This window comes from Eumetopias jubatus, unplaced genomic scaffold (genome assembly GCF_037043125.1).
Source record: "Eumetopias jubatus isolate StellerSeaLion01/CBP00866 unplaced genomic scaffold, mEumJub1_p1.0 scaffold_11, whole genome shotgun sequence".
NCBI lineage: Eukaryota > Metazoa > Chordata > Mammalia > Carnivora > Otariidae > Eumetopias > Eumetopias jubatus.
Window position 1 is genome coordinate 88,527,389 of NW_028274817.1, and position 8,591 is coordinate 88,535,979.

The window sequence follows — 8,591 nt, forward strand, 5'->3', positions numbered from 1 at the left end:
CACCTTTCTATGGCTCTAAAATTTAGGAAGATTTTGAACCAAAATCTTTCCATAATTACTGCATGACAGTAATTACAATATGCTCTTGTTAAATTATGCTATTCTTTTAGATCACAATGAATATACCACAAAGAAATAATATTAGCTTCAAATATAGGTAGAATGGTTAACTTCTCTCTCCCTGATAGTCTTCAAATTACATTACATATTGTCTTCATCACAATTAGAAATAGAATTTAAAACATAAATGCCATCTATGTAGTATTCTTACTAAAAATGCATAACCTGAATCTGATCATGAGGAAACCTCATATAGTACTAAATTGAAAGACACTCTAGGAAATAACTGGCCTGTATTATATCCAAAATATTGTTGTTATGAAAGCTGAAAAAAGGCTAAGAAGCTGTTCTAGATCAAAAAAGATTAGGGACTCCTGGCTGGCTCGGAGGAGGGTGCAGGACTCTTGATCTTGGGGTCGTGAATTCGAGCTTCACTTTGAGTGTAGAGATGACTTAAATAAATAAAACTTAAAAAAGAGAGAGAGAGGGGCGCCTGGGTGGCTCAGTCATTAAGCGTCTGCTTTCGGCTCGGGTCATGATCCCAGGGTCCTGGGATCGAGCCCCGCATCGGGCTCCCTGCTCAGCGCAAAGCCTGTTTCTCCCTCTCCCTCTCCCCCCGCTTGTGTTCCCTCTCTCACTGTGTCTCTCTCTGTCAAATAAATAAATAAAATATTTTAAAAAGAGAGAGAGAGAGACTAGAGAGATGTGACAATTAATTGCAATCTGTGATCCTGAATTGGATTCAGGGAATCCAAAGAAGAGGAAAAAGGCCATAAAGGATATTACTGGGACAATTGGCAAAATTTGAATACAGATTGTATATCAGATTATAGCATTACATGAACATGAAATTTTCTGATTTGAATAATTTAGCAGTGATCCTATAAGGGAATGTCCTTGTTCTTAGGAATTGCATACTGAAGAATTTAGGGGTAAAGGGCCATGATGTCTGCAACTTACTCTCAAATGATTCAGTAAAAATTAGAGAAAAAGAAACAGAGACAATAATAAAACAAATGTGGCAAATGTTAATTGCTGAATGTGGGTGAAGGGTGTTTGGGATTTCATTGTACTGTTCTTGCAACTTTTCTGAGTGTGTTTGAAAATCTTTCAATAAAAATCAAATAGAAATATTTTGGAAGAGTGATTTAAGTTTCCACCAAAATGTGAATGACTGCTATGGGCACATTTACTGAAAAGGCACAGGTGGCAATTGATTAAAAGATGTTTTGGAAACCATACATTGTCCCTTAGAAGCACTTCATAAAATAGACAAAGAAAATCGGTGAGTTGTTCTTGGCTTTTGCAAATTGGTCTTTTTTTTTCCTCCAGGTCATATTTGTTTGGATTATTTTAACCAAAAAGATCGCAGTGTGCATAACAATAGAGAGGGGCAGTGATCAGCTGTGTTACTGCCAGGATCACAGTGCCATGAATCCAGTCACAGAGGTGGTTGTCAATTGGCGGGGGGGGGGGGTTACGGGGGGAAGGGGGGAAGTGTGTCAGAAGGGCTAAGAAGGAAAACAAGATGAGTGTGATGGTATAAAGCTGAATTAAAGGAGAAAGCTGATGGCAGAAGGAAAGGTGGTTGTATTTGCTGTAATTAAACATAGGGGAACATAGGTGTGTTCATGGGCGAGAGGAACTGGTATCTAAAATTTAAAAAAAAAAAAAGGTTAATCCATCAGTTATGGCCAGAGTCTTACTATAAAACAAACCACCTCAAAATCCAGTGGCTTAAAGCAACGATTGTTCATTTTCAGTGACACATCCGGCTGGGAGTTGGCTGGTGTAGGCTGGGCTGAGCTGGGGTTGGGTCAAAAGTCTGCTCCACATGTATCTCATCCTCCTGGGACCCGCTGGCTCCCCAGAGCGTGTAACTCTCATGGCCATGACCAGCAAAAGGAAAGCAGCCCAGCTGTGCAAGCACATTTCAACCCCAGCTTGTATCACTTTTACTAATATCCCTTTGGCCAAATTCTTCCGATCCTTTGTGTTTGAAGATTTACACATTTCCCCCCCTCAGATAAGCTCATGAATGTACTGCAGGGCAAAAATCTTTCTGGCCCATGGAAAAGAGATTGTCTTTAGCTGCCAGCCCCGTCCTCTCTGCCAAGCTGCCTCCCACCAGGAAGAGAGGCTATGTGCAATGCTTTAGGATACATTTAAATTCTGGTTGCACTACTTACTAGCTGTGTGACCCTGGACAAATCACTTCACAAACCTGTGCCCTGATCTCCTCACTGGTAACATGAGGATGGTGATAATGGCACCTACCACGTAGCTAATGAAAGTTGAATCAACTTAGAACGGTACTAGGCACATAGGCAGTACGATGTAAGTGTTAGCTATTATTATTACTTTTACTAATTCCAAGAACCCACAGCTCTAAAGCAAGTGGTAGTTAAGCTACCCTCAGTGTGGCCCTGCTAAAATGATTTTGAGTATTAACCTATTTTTAAGCCAAACCGGCTTTCCAAAGGTTCTAGTGTTGTCCGGTCAGGCAGCCCATGGACCAATAAAAAGAAGATGCATTTGAATTTTTTTTTAAGAATTTATTTATTTAGGGCACCTGAGTGGCTCAGATGGTTGAGCATCTGCCTTCGGCTCAGGTCATGATCCCCGGGGTCCTGGGATCAAGTCCCACATTGGGCTCTCTGCTCAGCGGGGAGCCTGTTTCTCCCTCTGCCTCTCTCTCTCTGTCTCTCATGCCTCTTTCTCTCTCTCTTTCTCTCTCTGTCTCTCATGAATAAATAAAAATCTTAAAAAAATATTTATTTAGTTGAGAGAGAGAGAGAAGGCACACAAGTGGGGGGGTGGGCAGAAGGAGAGGGAGAAGCAGACTGAGCAGGGAGCCTGACGTGGGGCTTGATCCCAGGACCCTGAGATCACGACCTGAGCCGAAGGCAGATGCTTAACCAACTGAGCCACCCAGGCACCCCGCTATTTGAATTTTACCAGATTACAGGAATCAACTCAATTAATAGACCTCATTAATTTCAAACTCTTAATTCATTTACACTAATATACTCATTCCATGGATGGACAGTTCCTCTAGTTATAGTCATGGTTTTAATGTCATTACAGATTTTAACATTATCCTCCTAACACCTTTCTTTGGTCTTGCTCCATTAGGCTATGTTTTCAGATTTCATAAGCTAAAAAGCACAACATTGGATGATGCATGACCTGGGGGCCTTCCAAGGGGCTCAGAGAGGGAACATGGCAAACCTTCATTAATTTGGACTGTACTGACTCTGAATCTGTGATAATTTTGACACAGGATAAATGAGAAGTTTTGGAGCTATTGCAGGAAAAAGGCACTGCATTCAAATTTTGCCTGCCCAAGCTTAATATGTAGTTCAATATCTGAAGTGAGGAGATAAGAAAGGGGGGGAAAGTCTCAGGTCTTTGAGGAAGACTTGGTCTAATTTAAACTCGGACATGCACACAGCAGGTAGGATGAGGAAATAAAAATTGTAAACCACTCCAAGAATAAAGCAAAGCGACTAACTTTTAAAACTAAGATGAGAGGCACCAGAGTGGCTCAGTTGGTTAAGCTTCCAGACTCTTAATTTGGGCTCAGGTCATGATCAGGCTCCCTGCTCAGCAGGGAGTCTGCTTGAGATTCTCTCTCCCCATCTCCCTCTGCCCCTCCCCCCACTTGCATGTGTGTGCACGCGTGCTCTCTCTCTCTCAAACCAATAAATTAAATCTTTAAAAAAAAACCTAAGATGAGAGAATGTATTACTCATTTGGTCCCATGGAGCGTCAGAAGGTGGGAAATTTGAGAACCAGTTCTGTCTCAGGACAGCTGGGTATCCTTGGGTGCATGGTTCAGCTTCTCTGACCTTGTCTCCTTATCAGTAAAATGGGGATGATTTTTACTCCGCAGAACTATTGGAAGGATTTATTGGAATAATCTGTGTAAAGTCCCTGCCATTGTGTTTGGGGAGAAGCCAGAGGCTCATTCCAATAATACCGTCACTACTCAAATTATTTTTTGAAACTCTTATTTTTAAAGTGCTTTTTGATTTAGTTTGAATAACCTGGGAAAGAAAAGTTTCACTACCCTAGAGTCATGTTTCATCTTTGACGTTAAAAGATATTTTCCAGATTGGTCTTTTGACCTACTTATCAAACATGGGTTGCTTTTGAGTGTTTCCAAAAATCAAATCACCATTAAAAGACAAACATGCATTGCCATTCAGGGTAGTTTAAAATAATTCCTTTTCATGCTTTTGGAGGCAAATCTAGCGAAATAAGAGTTTCAGAAACATTTAAGCAATGATTTCATCAATCTTGGCATTGATGCAAAGCCTCATAAAGAGACTACCTGGAAGATGCTCAAACTTTTCAGAAGTGTACATTCTAGTCAGTTTGTTTAAAAAAACACACACATAATTTTATGGTTTTCTCTCATGTAAAGAATAAACTCTCAGCTTGTATCAGAAACATTGGGTTTTCTGTTGCAAAAATGGTGTCATTTCCCTGATACCACATTTGGTAAGAAACCAATGTTAATCTCCAAGCATAAAGAGGAACTGATAAAGGCACAATTGTTTCCCTTTAACCACCTGATGCAGAAGAAGAGTCAAACCTTGCAGCGCTGGGTGGCTCAGTTGGTTGAGCATTGGGCTCTTGGTTTCAGCTCAGGTCATGATCTCAGGGTTGTGAGATCGAGCCCTACATCAGGCTCTGTGCTCAGCGTGGAGTCTGCTTAGGATTCTCTCTCTCCCTTTCCCACTGCCCCTCCCTCAGCTAGCACGTGTGTGCACTCGCTCTCTCTCTCTAAAATAAATAAATCTGAAAAAAAAAAGAAAGAAAAGAAAAGTCAAACCTTGGGATAGGTTACCAGGAAAGTTCTAGAGATGTCTAAAGTGAAAAGATGTGATCCAAGGAAATTGTAGAGGAAGATATGCGCATACAGTAACAGCCGTTGCATGGCCACCAGCAGGAGAACACAACTATCAAGGGGAAGAGCCGAAATTCAAAGCAAGGAAAGATTTTTAAAAATCTGACTACGTTTGAATCCCCAAATGGTTTCATTGAGCTACAAATCACATAAGATACAAGTGTCCAAGTCAATGGTTTTTAGTATATTCGTAGGTGTAACCATCACTGCAATTTAATTTTCTTTTTTTCTTTTTCTGTTCTTTTTTTATTCTTATTGCAATTTAATTTTAGAATATTTTCTTCACCCCAAAGTGGTCTTTTAGCAGTCGTCCCCTTTTTTCCCCAAACCCTCTCACCTCCCAGCCCTAGGCAACCAGTAAGCAGCTTTCTGTCTTGGTGGATTTGCCTTTTCTGGACACTTCATATAAGTGGGATCATACAATACGTGGTCTTCATGACTGGCTTTTTTCCCTCGGAATAATGTTTTCAAGGTTCATCTGTGATCTAGCGTGTGTCAGTCCTTCATCCCTTGGTATGGCTGTAAAACAGTCTGTAGTCTAGATAGACCAAACTTTGCTTACCCATCCTCCAGTTAGTTGATGGACATTCGGGTTGTTTCCACTTTTTGGCTGTTATAAATCATGTCACTTTGAACACTTGTGTCCATGTGTTTGCTTGAACGCCCGCTTTCAATTCTCTTGGGTATATACCCAGGAGTGGAATTGCTGGGTCATTGGATAACTCTGTGTTTAACATTTCGGGAAACCACCGAACTGTTCTCCACTGTGACTGCACCATTTACATTCTCACCAGCAGTGCACACGAGGGTTCTGATTTCTCTACATCTGTTTGATTTTGTTTTACATCAAACTCTGAAGATGGCTGACAGCAAAGCCAGGCTACTAAGATGGAAAGAATTAGGAAGAGAGGGCGCCTGGGTGGCTCAGTTGGTTAAGCGACTGCCTTCGGCTCAGGTGATGATCCCGGAGTCCCGGGATCGAGTCCCGCATCAGGCTCCCTGCTCAGCGAGGAGCCTGCTTCTCCCTCTGACCCTCCCCCTTTTCATGTACTCTCTCTCTCTCATTCTCGCTCTCTCAAATAAATAAATATTTTTAAAAAAAGAATTAGGAAGAGATACAACGAGTGCATAAAGGGTTTCAGGGCTGCTGACGATGTCGTGAGCCTGTTGGATGAAGAAGAGTGAGGAAGAGATCCAATGTCAAATAAAATAAAATATTTTAAACATTATCATTATCAACCAACATTGCCTGTTGCCACCTGTTCCTTTGTGCTTTTGTCTCCCTCCTGGGCAGCATGCATATTCATATTTAGAGACTTAAATTAAGGACAAAAACTGAAGAGGGAGAGAGCTTAATGGAAATAAATAATTGAGGATAATTATAAGTGAGGGAGAAAATAGACAATTGTTTATGATATTATTTCAGTGTGATGTATTATCAAGCTAAGTGTCCAACTTCACCTCCCCCACCCCGTTCCCTCCCCGACAACTCCATTCCACCCAGTCTCTCAGCTCCACTGTCCCGTTGTCTGATGACGGCTTTCCTATTTATCCCTGAGGCTGGCGGCTTCTCCACGTCTGCCTCTGAATACACAGCATTTACTTCGGATATTACCCATCTGGCACCTTCTGCCATACACCATTGTCTGTCATAGTTATTTAACCTTTGATGCAAAAGCGCTTTGCTTCCTTTCTTCACCTCCTGCATGCTGGCAGGGTATTAAACTTGTCTTAAACTTTCGAATTCACCAACCACAGCTTGGGATTATGACGTGAGAATTTTCTTTTTAAGACTTTATTTATTTATTTGACAGCGAGAGAGGGAACACAAGCAGGGGAGGAAGAGAGAGAGGGAGAAGCAGGCTTCCCACGGAGCAGGGAGCCCGATGCGGGGCTCGATCCCAGGATCCTGGGATCATGACCTGAGCCGAAGGCAGATGCTTAATGACTGAGCCACCCAGGCGCCCCATGACGTGAGAATTTCATAAAGGCACTCAATTTAGCTTTGTTGAGCCATTTCATTCTGGAGCAGGACATATACATTTCAGGGATGGCACAAGATGACAAGGCACACATTTTTCAGCTTCTGGACCCTTGAGAATAAGCACCCCCCAAATTGCCTATTTTTCTTAACAATATGCCAATTTCCAAATGGCAATACACACTAGCAGCCAGAAATAAATACTGACCAGAAACTGACATTTAATCAAATGTCTGACTCACCCTGGGTGTGACCCATTTCCCGTCGGAGTACACAGACACACACACACACTCCACACACACACACACACACACACACACACACACACACTCCACACAATTCCAACAGAAAACTCACCTGTCAATATCTGCCTCTGAGCATAAAAAACTTGAACAGCAACAAAAAATAGCAGTTGCCACTTTCACAAAAGCCTGAAGATCTATTCCCAGAACTAGGAAGATAAGGTTCATCCTCCTGAAACCGTTGAGAGATTTTATTTGCAGCTTTTTTATGCTGCAGAGCTTATAAAATAAAATAATAATGCAACACAGTATACTTCAGTTTTATATAGCACCTTTCATCCAAGGAGCTTAAAGAAACTTACAAACGTTACTCATTCACCTTCATAAATTTTTTTATTGAATTAACAAGATAGTCTACCAAACAAAAGTTAAAAGCAATAAAAACAACCATATTTTATGTAACGACTGTTCCAAACATACCCAATCTCCATTTTCTTGACTTACGCGAAATTGTTCAGCCTCTCATTAGTTTCAACCTCCAGGAGATAAGGCAACCACAAACTGCTGAAGCATATAAATAAAAAAGAATAATTCAGAGCTTGTGTCTCATTTGTCTTCTCCCTGTCTAACCTAGAGCTTTAATTCTGAAGAAGAAGGAGAAGCCCATGATATATTTCTTATCTTGCCAATCCTGTGTATATTTCAGGTATTACAACGACCCCACTAAGCCTGTAACGGGGTTTGAGCTCTTGGGGGAAACTCTGCTAATGCAAACAGAGAACATAGTCCTGGGACTCCAGGACTCTGGGCCTGGCCATTTGTTGTTTGATCCTGATACCTCAAAGCCAAAGTTTGCTTAGGTCGTATATGTTTATGTATGTGGGTGGAGGGGAGAAACTCTCTTACCAGCCGGGGAATATGTAATGAACCTCCATACCCCAAGGACTCTTAAGACCCCATATGGGGGCTCCAGGAATCTCCATGGGTGTTGTCTTCAAGTGGGTGCGAGCCGTTTGAATGAATTGTTTCTTAAATTAACATAAGAGCAAGACAGTGCTCAAAATTCATATTAAAATAACAGCACTGTCTTAGAACTGCTTGCCATGGCAATACGAAAATGGATTTTCCCTAGGAAAGTAGAAACCTCCACACTGGGGTCACCCTACGCTCTACCCGAGACGTTTCCCCATCTGTATTTTTGTCTGTGGCCTGTTTGGTGGGAAACTCAACCCATTTGGATGTTGAACTAGATGCCAGATCAAGGCCTAAAACTCTGCAAGGGTTTTATAATCACACACTCACGAGACTCCCGGCTCTTTTTTTTTTTTTAAGATTTTATTTATTTGACAGAGAGAGACACAGCGAGAGAGGGAACACAAGCAGGGAGAGTGGG